At 36.1% G+C, this 11,009-nt stretch overlaps 1 pseudogene; it reads right to left on the reverse strand.

Moving 5' to 3' along the window:
- Positions 1–8,645: 8,645 nt before the first annotated feature.
- LOC138071381 (proteasome subunit alpha type-1-like) lies at positions 8,646–9,465 on the reverse strand (annotated as a pseudogene).
- Between the last annotated feature and the right edge of the window lie 1,544 nt (positions 9,466–11,009).

Here is an 11,009-nt window from a genome sequence, read left to right on the forward strand (position 1 = left end):
AGGATAGAAATTCCAGAGATAAACTTATACATCTATGGTCAACAAGTCTATGTAAAGGAAGGCAACAATATAAAAGGGAAAAAATAAAGTCTGTTTAACAAACAATACTGGGGAAACTGAACAGCTACATGTAAAAGAACAGAACACTCCCAAACACCATAAACAAATATAAATTAAAGTAGATTAAAGACCTAAATATAGGGCCAGATACAATAAAACTCTTAAAGGAAAACATAGGCCAAACACTTTCTGACATAAATCTCTGCAAGACATTATTGGACCCACTTCTTAATTAAAATAAAAACAAAATAAAGAGACCTAATTAAACTTAAAAGTGTTTGCACGGCAAAGGAAACAATACACAAAACAAAAGACAACGCATAGAATGTGTGAAAATATTTCCAACTGAAATGACTGAAAAGGTTTTAATCTCCTAAGAACACAAAGAGCTTGTGTTGTTCAATAACAACACAAAACAACCACCTAATAAAAAATAGGCAGTAGTTCTAAATGTGCATTTCTCTAAAGAATGCATACAGATTGCCCAAAAGAGCATGGAGAGATACTCAATATCACTAACTATTAGAGAAATACAAATGAAAACTACAGTAAGATATCACTTTACACCAATCAGAATGGCCATCATCAAAAAGTCTCCGAAGAGTAAATGTTGAAGACTGTATGGAGAAAAAAAAACTCTTCTACACTCTTGTGGAGAATGTAAGTTTGTATAGCTATGGAGAACAGTATGGTTCAGTTCAGTTCAGTCACTCAGTCGTGTCGGACTCTTTGCGACCCCATGAATTGCAGCACACCAGGCCTCCCTGTCCATCACCAACTCCAGGAGTTCACTCAAACTCATGTCCATTGAGTCAGTGATGCCATCCAGCCGTCTCATCCTTGGTCGTCCCCTTCTACTCCTGCCCCCAACCCCTCCCAGCATCAGAGTCTTTTCCAATGGGTCAACTCTTCGCATGAGGTGGCCAAAGTACTGGAGTTTCAGCTTTAGCATCATTCCTTCCAAAGAAACCCCAGGGCTGATCTCCTTCAGAATGGACTGGTTGGATCTCCTTGCAGTCCAAGGGACTCTCAAGAGTCTTCTCCAACACCACAGTTCAAAAGCATCAATTCTTCGGCACTCAGCCTTCTTCACTCTCACATCCATACATGACTACTGGAAAAACCATAGCCTTGACTAGACAGACCTTAGTCGGCAAAGTAATGTCTCTGCTTTTGAATATGTTATCTAGATTGATCATAGCTTTCCTTCCAAGGAGTAAGCGTCTTAATTTCATGGCTGTAGTCACCATCTGCAGTGATTTTGGAGCCCCCCCAAAAATAAAGTCTGACAATGTTTCCACTGTTTCCTCATCTATTTCCCGTGAAGTGATGGGACCGGATGCCATGATCTTCGTTTTCTGAATGTTGAGCTTTAAGCCAACTTTTTCACTCTCCTCTTTCACTTTCATCTGGAGGCTTTTTAGCTCCTCTTCACTTTCTGCCATAAGGGTGGTGTCATCTGCATATCTGAGGTTATTGATATTTCTCCCGGTAATCTTAATTCCAGCTTGTGCTTCTTCCAGTCCAGCGTTTCTCATGATGTACTCTGCATATAAGTTTAATAAGCAGGGTGGCAATATACAGCCTTGATGTACTCCTTTTCCTATTTGCAACCAGTCTGTTGTTCCATGTCCAGTTCTAACTGTTGCTTCTTGACCTACATACAGATTTCTCAAGAGGCAGGTCAGGTGGTCTGGTATTCCAATCTCTCTCAGAATTTTCCACAGTTTATTGTGATCCACACTGTCAGTATGGTAGTAAAAACTGAAAATAGTACTAACATATGATCTAGGAATTCTACTCCTCAGCATATATCTGGAGAAAGCCATAATTCAAAAAAAATATGTGCACCCCAAAGTTCATTGCAGCACTATCTATAATACCCAGGGCATGGAAGCCACCTAAAAGTCCATCAACAGATGAATGGTAAAGATTTGTTACATACGTACAATGGATATTGCTCACCTGTTAAAAAAAAAAAAAGAACAGAATAATGCCATTTTCAGGAACATAGATGCACCTAGACATTGTCATACTGAGTGAAGTAAGTCAAACAGAGAAAAGCAAATATTGGATTATATTGCTTGTATGAGGAACCTAAAAAATGTTGCTATTTGACTTATTTACAAAACAGAATTAGAGTCACAGTATGTGGAAAACAATCTATGGTTAGCAGGGGAAAGAGACGAGGGATAAATTTGGATTGGTATTGACATATTCACTTTGGTATTGACATATTCACACTTCTAATTATAAAAGGGCCTATTGAACCACACAGGAAATTCTACTCAATACTGTGTAATCAGTATGGGAATAAAATCTTTATAAAAAAGAATAAATATTTGTATATGTATAACCAATTCTTTTTATAGTATAGCAAAAAGGAACACAACATTGTAAATCAAGTATACTCCAGTAAATGTTTTTTGTTAAAAAAATAAAATAAAACTCAACTATTAAACCAGGGGGATTTGAATATTGCTGGTGCACTGGGACAACCCAGAGGGATGGTATGGGGAAGGAGGAGGGAGGGGGGTTCAGGATAGGGAACACGTGTATACCTGTGGTGGATTCATGTTGATGTATGGCAAAACCAATACAATATTGTAAATTAAAAAAAAGAAAAAGAAAAGAAAGAAATTGGGGTAAAATTTGTTAAAAAAGAGTTGTTCATGAGTGAAATATTTCATTAATAAAATATTAAGCTTCTCTCATTATGCATAATAACAACTTTGACAATATGGAATTATTGACTCAAAAGATTTTCCTCAAAACTATATAGACCTTGTTCTATTATTTCCTGGCATTTAATACTGCATGCAATTATAAGACTATTTTTAATTTTATTCCTTCATAGATGACTTTTGATGCTGTCTAGGCACATGGAGAGTTTATTGTTTACTTATCCAATTCAAAAGTGTCACAAGAATTTATTTATGCATATTTTAATTTTTATTATGCTTTAAAAAAGAGACTTTAAATATTTAAGCTTATCTGTTTCTTCACTTTACTAAAATGTCATCAAATGAACAGATAAAATGTAACCATAAATATAAAATAAGAACAGAAGAGGAGATCATAGCAGGGGAAAGCTGACAACAAATTTTAGAAGCTGAAAACTTTGATAAATATAATTTTTCAAAAACACAAATCAGAAAGCCATTAAAGCTTCTGGAAAAAAAGAACAGTCAAGGAAATAAATCTGGGTTAAGAAATAAACTTTATTAACAGCAATACTGGAAGCTAGAAGACAATATAATATTTTGAGGAAATACTATTTATGTTCCAGCATTCTATAACTAGGCAAACTGTTAATCAAATGTGAGAATAGTATAAATGCATTTTTCAATATAAGCTCAAAAATTATCTAACGTGCATTTTTTTCTTTCAATGGGATAATATCATATATGTAAACCTAAGGAAGACGCTAAGAAAGAGGAAAAGGATAAGAAATTGGACAGAGGGAAGTTGGAATCAAATGCAGAAGAAAGAGAAAGTCAATTCCCAGCATAGTAGCTTTAAGAAAAGAGGTAGTTGTGCATGGGTTTAGAGAGCAAGTAAATCCAGGTGGTAGCAGGAATAAGGGTTGTCCCCAAAGGATCTCTCTTTCTCTTGAAAATATGGTAACCAATATATTACCTGATTGCATCAAAATAGTTTTAATGTCACTGGTAGATAGTTTAGGGATGATTATTGATATGTACATATTAACAAGCAAAAATATGAAACTGACAACCTTAGTGTCTGAGAACAACCTCTTAGTCACAAACTGGAATTTGAGTGAGCTTCTTGAGTTTCTGGAATCAACCAGTACTCCCTCTGAGCTCCAGTTCTTTTCCCTCCATTTTAAAATGCTATTACCAGGTGTCTTCAGGTAAAAATAATACCACATACTCCATAATAATGATGCCTGAGGGGATGATTCATTCAATTTATTATAGAATATAATTAAGATACAGAACATAACTATTTATTAACTACTGCATTAAAATCCCTGGGTTCTCAAACAAGGTATGATCGAGGGTTAGAAGCCTTGCATTATTTTTCCATACCAGTAATGAACTCCATCATTGATCTGAATTACTTTATTAAAAAAAAAAAAAAACTGTTTGCAGTGGTAAAATGAAGATATTTGACAAGATAAATATCTTTCCTTCTAGATTCATAGTATGTTTCTCCATTAATTTTTCTACTTTGTATTCTTCAGGGTTTTTTTTTTTTTTTTTTGCTTCATAAATATTTTATATATTTCATTCTGCATAAATGTTATTTTCTGATTTGTTATTGATGGACACTGACATATATGACATTGTCTTATTGGTAATAACTGGGACAGAGTTTTGCAATCACTATCTAATTTTAGCACATTTTGTCACCCTGAAAGGAAGCCTCATATCCATTAGGATTCTTTTCCCATTCCCTACTCCAGACCTAAACAAAATCTATTCTACTAGCTGTCTCTAAGTGTTTGCCTGTTCTAGAAATTTCATATAAATTGAATCATAACATCTGTGATATTTTGTGACAGCCTTATTTCGAGGTTCATCTATGTTATTTCACGTATAAGTACACTCCATTATCTGCTGAATCCCATTTTGCTGCTTGTGTATACCAAATATTTTATGCATGCATCATTTGACAAATATTTAGATTGCTTTTACTTTTTGAATATTATTAGTAATGCTGCTTTGAAAATGTGTGCACAAGTTCTTGTATGGATGTATGATTTCAGTTCTCTCAGGCTATATAACTAAGAATGAAGTTGTTGGGCCACATGGCACTGTAGATCTAACATTTTGATTATTTGCCAAACTGTTTTCCAACATTAGGCAAGTATGAGCGTTGCAACTTCTCCATATCCCTGTCAACACTTGCTGTTACTGATGTCTTTTTTAGTTATAGTCACCCTATGCAGATGACACCACTGTTATGGCAGAAAGTGAAGAGGAGCTAAAAAGCCTCTAGATGAAAGTGAAAGAGGAGAGTGAAAAAGTTGGCTTAAAGCTCAACATTCAGGAAACAAAGATCATGGCATCTGGTCCCATCACTTCATGGGAAATAGATGGGGAAACAGTGGAAACTGTGTCAGACTTTATTTTGGGGGGCTCCAAAATCACTGCAGATGGTGACTGCAGCCATGAAATTAAAAGACACTTACTCCTTGGAAGAAAAGTGATGATCAACATAGATAACATATTGAAAAGTAGAGACATTACTTTGCCAACAAAGGTCCGTCTAGTCAAGACTATGGTTTTTCCTGCGATCATGTATGCATGTGAGAGTTGGACTGTGAAGAAAGCTGAGTGCCGAAGAATTGATGCTTTTGAACTGTGGTGTTGGAGAAGACTCTTGAGAGTCCCTTGGACTGCAAGGAGATCCAACCAGTCCATTCGAAAGGAGATCAGCCTTGGGTGTTCTTTGGAAGGAATGACGTTAAAGCTGAAACTCCAGTACTTTGGCCACCTCATGCAAAGAGTTGACTCATTGGAAAAGACTCTGATGCTGGGAGGGATTGGGGGCAGGAGAAGAAGGGGACGACAGAGGATGAGATGGCTGGATGGCATCACTAACTCCATGAACGTGAGTCTGAGTGAACTCTGGGTGTTGGTGATGGACAGAGAGGCCTGCGGTGCTGTGATTCATGGGGTCGCAAAGAGTCGGACACGACTGAGCGACTGAACTGAACTAAACTGCATGAGTATGAAGTGGTATATTATTGTGGTTTTTATTTGGATTTCCCTAATGACTAATGATGTTGAGCATGTTTTCATGGGGTTATAAGTCATTTACTTATATCTTATTTCTAGAAATATCCAAATTCTGTGCTCATTTTTTAAATTGGATTCTTTGGTGTTTTATTGTTGTTATGAGAGTTCTTTATATATCCTGGAGTATTGTTGTTTAGTCCCTAAGTCGTGTCCAACTCTTTTTGTGGCCCCATGGACAGATAGTAGCCTACCAGACTTCTTTGTCCATGAGATTTCCCAGGCAAGAATATTGTACTAGGTTGTCATTTCCTTCTCCAGGGGATCTTCTTGACCTAGGGAAGTCTCTTGCATTTGCAGGTGGATTCTTTACCACTGAGCTAGCAGCAAAGCCCCCATATCCTAAACACTACTCTCTTTTTAGATGTATGATTTGCAAATGTTTTCTCCCATTTCATTGGTTGTATTTTCATTCTGTGATAGTATTCATTGACATGCATATTTTTAGTTTGATAAAGTTCAGCTTATTTTTTCTCTGTCACTTTTGCTCTTCAGTTAAGTTCAGTTCAGTCACTCAGTCGTGTCCGACTCTGCGACCCCATGAATCGCAGCATGCCAGGCCTCCCTGTCCATCACCAACTCCAGGAGTTCACTCAGACTCACGTCCATCAAGTCAGTGATGCCATTCAGCCATCTCATCCTCTGTCATCCCCTTCTTCTCCTGCCCCCAATCCCTCCCAGCATCAAAGTCTTTTCCAATGAGTCATCTCTTCGCATGAGGTGGCCAAAGTACTGGAGTTTCAGATTTAGCATCATTCCTTCCAAAGAAATCCCAGGGTTGATCTCCTTTAGAATGGATTGGTTGGATCTCCATGCAGTCCAAGGGACTCTCAAGAGTCTTCTCCAATACCACAGTTCGAAAGCATCAATTCTTCGGCACTCAGCCTTCTTCATAGTCCAACTCTCACATCTGTACATGACCACAGAAAAAAACATAGCCTTGACTAGACGGACCTTAGTCGGCAAAGTAATGTCTCTGCTTTTGAATATATTATCTAGGTTGTTCATAACTTTTCTTCCAAGGAGTAAGTGTCTTTTAATTTCATGGCTGCAGTCACCATCTGCAGTGATTTTGGAGCCCCCCAAAATAAAGTCTGACACAGTTTCCACTGTTTCCCCATCTATGTCCCATGAAGTGATGGGACCAGATGCCATGATCTTCGTTTTCTGAATGTTGAGCTTTAAGCCAACATTTTCACTCTCCTCTTTCACTTTCATCAAGAGGCTTTTTAGTTCCTCTTCACTTTCTGCCATAAGGGTTAGTGCCATATTAAAGAAAGTACTGCCTAACCCAAATTCATGAAGATTTACTTATAAGAACTTTATCATATTAACCCTTATCTTTACATCTATGACACATTTTATGTAAATGTTTCAGTATGGTGGGAGGAAAGGTTTCAGTGTCATTCTTTTGCATGTAAATATATAATTGTGACGGTACAATTTGTTGAAGAGACTCTTCATTCCACATTGGACAGTCTTGGGACACTTGTTAAAAATCAATTGACCACAAATATAAAGGCTTGTTTCTGAACTCTCAGTTATATTCTATTAATCTCTGTGACTATCCTTATGACACTATCACACCTCCTTCTGAAGGCTTAATGTCAAATTTAAAGTTTTAAAAGGTGTGTCCTCCAATTTGGTCTTCCTTTGTCAACATTTTTTTGGCTATTTTGGGTCCATATGAATTTTAGGAATAACTTATCAACTTGGGGGATTTTTACAGAGATTTAACTGAATTTGTAGATTAAATTATAGATTATTGCCATTTTAGTTATATTGTTTTTTTTGTCCATGATATGAAATATCTTTACATGTATTGATTTTCCCCCAAATTTTTGTAGTCTTTAATATAGTATTCTTTCATATCATTGCAAAATTTATTCCCAAGTATACCTTTTTATATTAAGTAGAATTGCTTTATTTGGTTTTTAGTATTTTAATTGATAATACAATTGCTTTTGTTTATCTTGTATTCTAAAAGTTTAATGAAATTCTTATTATTTCTAAAATTTATAGTTGCTTCCTTAGAATTTTCTGTAAACAAATCTAAGTCATCTGTAAATAGAGAGGTTTTACTCTTCCTTTTCAATCTATCAATCTACCCTTTATTTTTCAGGTGAAAGAATTTTATGTCACAGTTGTCTTTAAAACCACAAAGACACTATGTTCTTCATATAAAATACATTAATACAGATAACTATGCCTCCTTGAAAATGAGTATAGAAAATGTCTTAAAGAAAAATGAACCCCAATATACAGTCTCTGTGAAGTTGCTTGGGAAAAACTCACATCTGAACTGATTCCTAAAACATAACATTCCTTTCCACCATTCTGCATCTTTTGGTTCAAAGTATAGAATATCCTCATCAGTATATGCTCCTGCTATCTTACATGTATGATAATACATATATCACTTCAGTTCAGTTCACAGTTTCAAGAGTCTTCTCCAACACCTCAGTTCAAAAGCATCAATTTTACAGCTCTCAGCTTTCTTTATGGTTCAACTCTCACATCTATACATGACTACTGGAAAAACCATAGCTTTGACTACATGAACCTTTGTTGGCAAGTAATGTCTCTGTTTTTTAATATGCTGTCTAGGTTGGTCATAGTTTTTGTTCCAAGGAGAAAGCATCTTTTAATTTCATGGTTGCAGTCAGTATCTGCAGTGATTTTGGAGCCCAAGAAAATAAAGTTTGTCACTGTTTCTGTTGTTTCCCCATCTATTTGCCATAAAGTGATGGGACCAGATGCCATGATCTTCATTTTCTAAATGTTTAGTTAGTCTAATACATATATAGACTGATTTATTATTTAATGTTCCATTGGTTCATCAGCCTTTTCTGTAGGTTCATCAGCAGGTTGAGTAGGCTGTGTCTTTCTCTGCAGTCTTTCTTCAAGATCTTCCATGAGTGGAGACACATCATCATCATCACATGGTAGAAATTCCAAGTCTTTACCGACAATTCCATTGAAAACATTATTTGTAGTTAGATCCTGTTCTGTAGGCAGTGTCTCTCAGAAGACATCCAGACCATGTTTACCCAGTTCATTCAAATTGCACTCCAAAAAGTTTGACATATATCTCTCCAAGTAAATACAAGCTGTTTGAGAATGGGCTCCAGTGGACATAACCCTGCAGTCAAAATAGTTAGCAGATGGACAAATTTGGAAAATGTGAGGGCCTGTATCATAATCAACAATGAGCAGTCCAACATCATATGGTCTCCAGCCATATCACTGTATTGGTATCTGGGTTTTGCTTCCAATTAGATATACAAGACAAGACACAGGAAGAGGTCTGTCAAATACAAATCTAGAATCCAAACACCTCTGGCATATGGCACATAAAATTACATAACATTTGGCATCAGCAGTAAATGCTGCAACTGAAATAGCAATACTGTTATCAACAAGGAACATTTTTTTCTGATGAGCTGCAAGTTCTGCTTGTGCTCTTTTCAATGCAACCAACACTGAATGAGGTTTTTTTTTTTTTTAATTTCAGATTGAAAAAAAAAAAAAAAAAACGTAGCTGAACCTTGTTTGACAGCTCCATTGCATATTCAACTTGATGAATCCTGCCCTGAGGACTCCAGTTAGTGACATCATTTTCATACAGATTGCAAAACATGGTTACAATGAGATCCTGGCTTTGGCCTCCTGCAAATCTGCAGATCAAGCAGCTGATTATCTATTATTAATATTTCCTCATCTGAACCAGCTGTCCTGACTAGAACCTATAGTTTTATGTTGCAAAAAAGTGGTGAAAGCAGACATGCTTGTCTTGTTTCTGATTTTAAGTGGAAAACATTGTCTTTCTATACTAAGTTTGATGTTAACTGTGTTCCTTGGAGATTCCTCTTATCAGGTTGAGGAAGTTCCCTTCTATTCATAGTTATGTGAGTGCTGTTTTATATAAAAAGATAATTGGTTTCTTAAATTATTTTCAAAAATTAATTTTTAATTGTCAGTAAATTGCTTTAAAATGTTGGGCTAGTTTCTGCCATACAAAAAAATGAATCAGCCATAAATGTACTTATGTCCCCTCCCTCTTGAAACTCCCTTCTACTCACCACCCTATCCCAGCCCTCTAGGTTGTCACAGAACACCCAGTTGAGCTCTCTGTGTTATATAGCAACTTCCCACTAGCTATATATTTTACATATGGCAATATATATCTTTCAATGTAGCTCTCTCAATTTGTCCCAACTTCTCCTTCTCAGCTGTGTCCACACGTCTTTTCTCTATGTCGGTGTCTCTATTTCTGCCCTGCAAATAGGTTCATCACACCATTTTTTTTTCTAGCATATATATGCTTTAATATACGTTTTTCTCTTTCTGACTTACTTCACTCTGTATAACAGGCTGCAGGTTCATCCACCTCAGTTCAGCTAACTCACATCTTTTCCATTTCATGGCTGAGTAATATTCTATTGTATATATGTACCACCACTTCTTTATACATTCATCTTTCTAAATAGTGCTTTAATGAACAAGTTGGGGTACACATGTGGAACACAATTGGGGTACATGTGTCTTTTAGTATTGTGGTTTTCTCAGGGTATATACCCGGTAGTGGGATTGCTAGGTCATGTGGTATCTTTATTCCTAGTTTTTAAGGAATCTCCATACTATTCTCCATAGTAGCTGTATCAGTATACATCCCTACCGACAGTGCAAGAGGGTCCCCTTTTTGCCACATCCTCTCTAGCATTTATTGCTTGTAAATTTTTGAGTTATGGCCATTCTGACTAATGTGAAGTGATACATTATTGTAACTTTCATCTGCATTTCTTTAATAATGAACAATGTGAGCATCTTTTCATGTGTTTATTGACCATCTGTATTTCTTGGAGAAATGCCTGTTTAAGTCTCCCACCCATTTATTGACTGAGTTGTTTGTTTTCCTGATATTGAGCTTCATGAGTTGCATGCATATATTGGAGATCAATCCTTTCAGTTGTTTGATTTGCAGTTATTTTCTCCTATTCTGAGGATTTTAGTTCAATCTTGTTTATAGTTTCCTTTGCTGTAAAGAAGATCTTAAGTTTCACTAGGTCTCAGTTGTTTTTCTTTTTTAAATTTTTGTTACTCTTGAAGCTGTGTCAAGAGGGATCTTGCTTTGAATTTTGTTAAAAGAGTGTTCTGTTTTCCACTAATTTTCACAATATTGAT

This window comes from Capricornis sumatraensis, chromosome X, assembly GCF_032405125.1.
Source record: "Capricornis sumatraensis isolate serow.1 chromosome X, serow.2, whole genome shotgun sequence".
Taxonomy (NCBI): domain Eukaryota; kingdom Metazoa; phylum Chordata; class Mammalia; order Artiodactyla; family Bovidae; genus Capricornis; species Capricornis sumatraensis.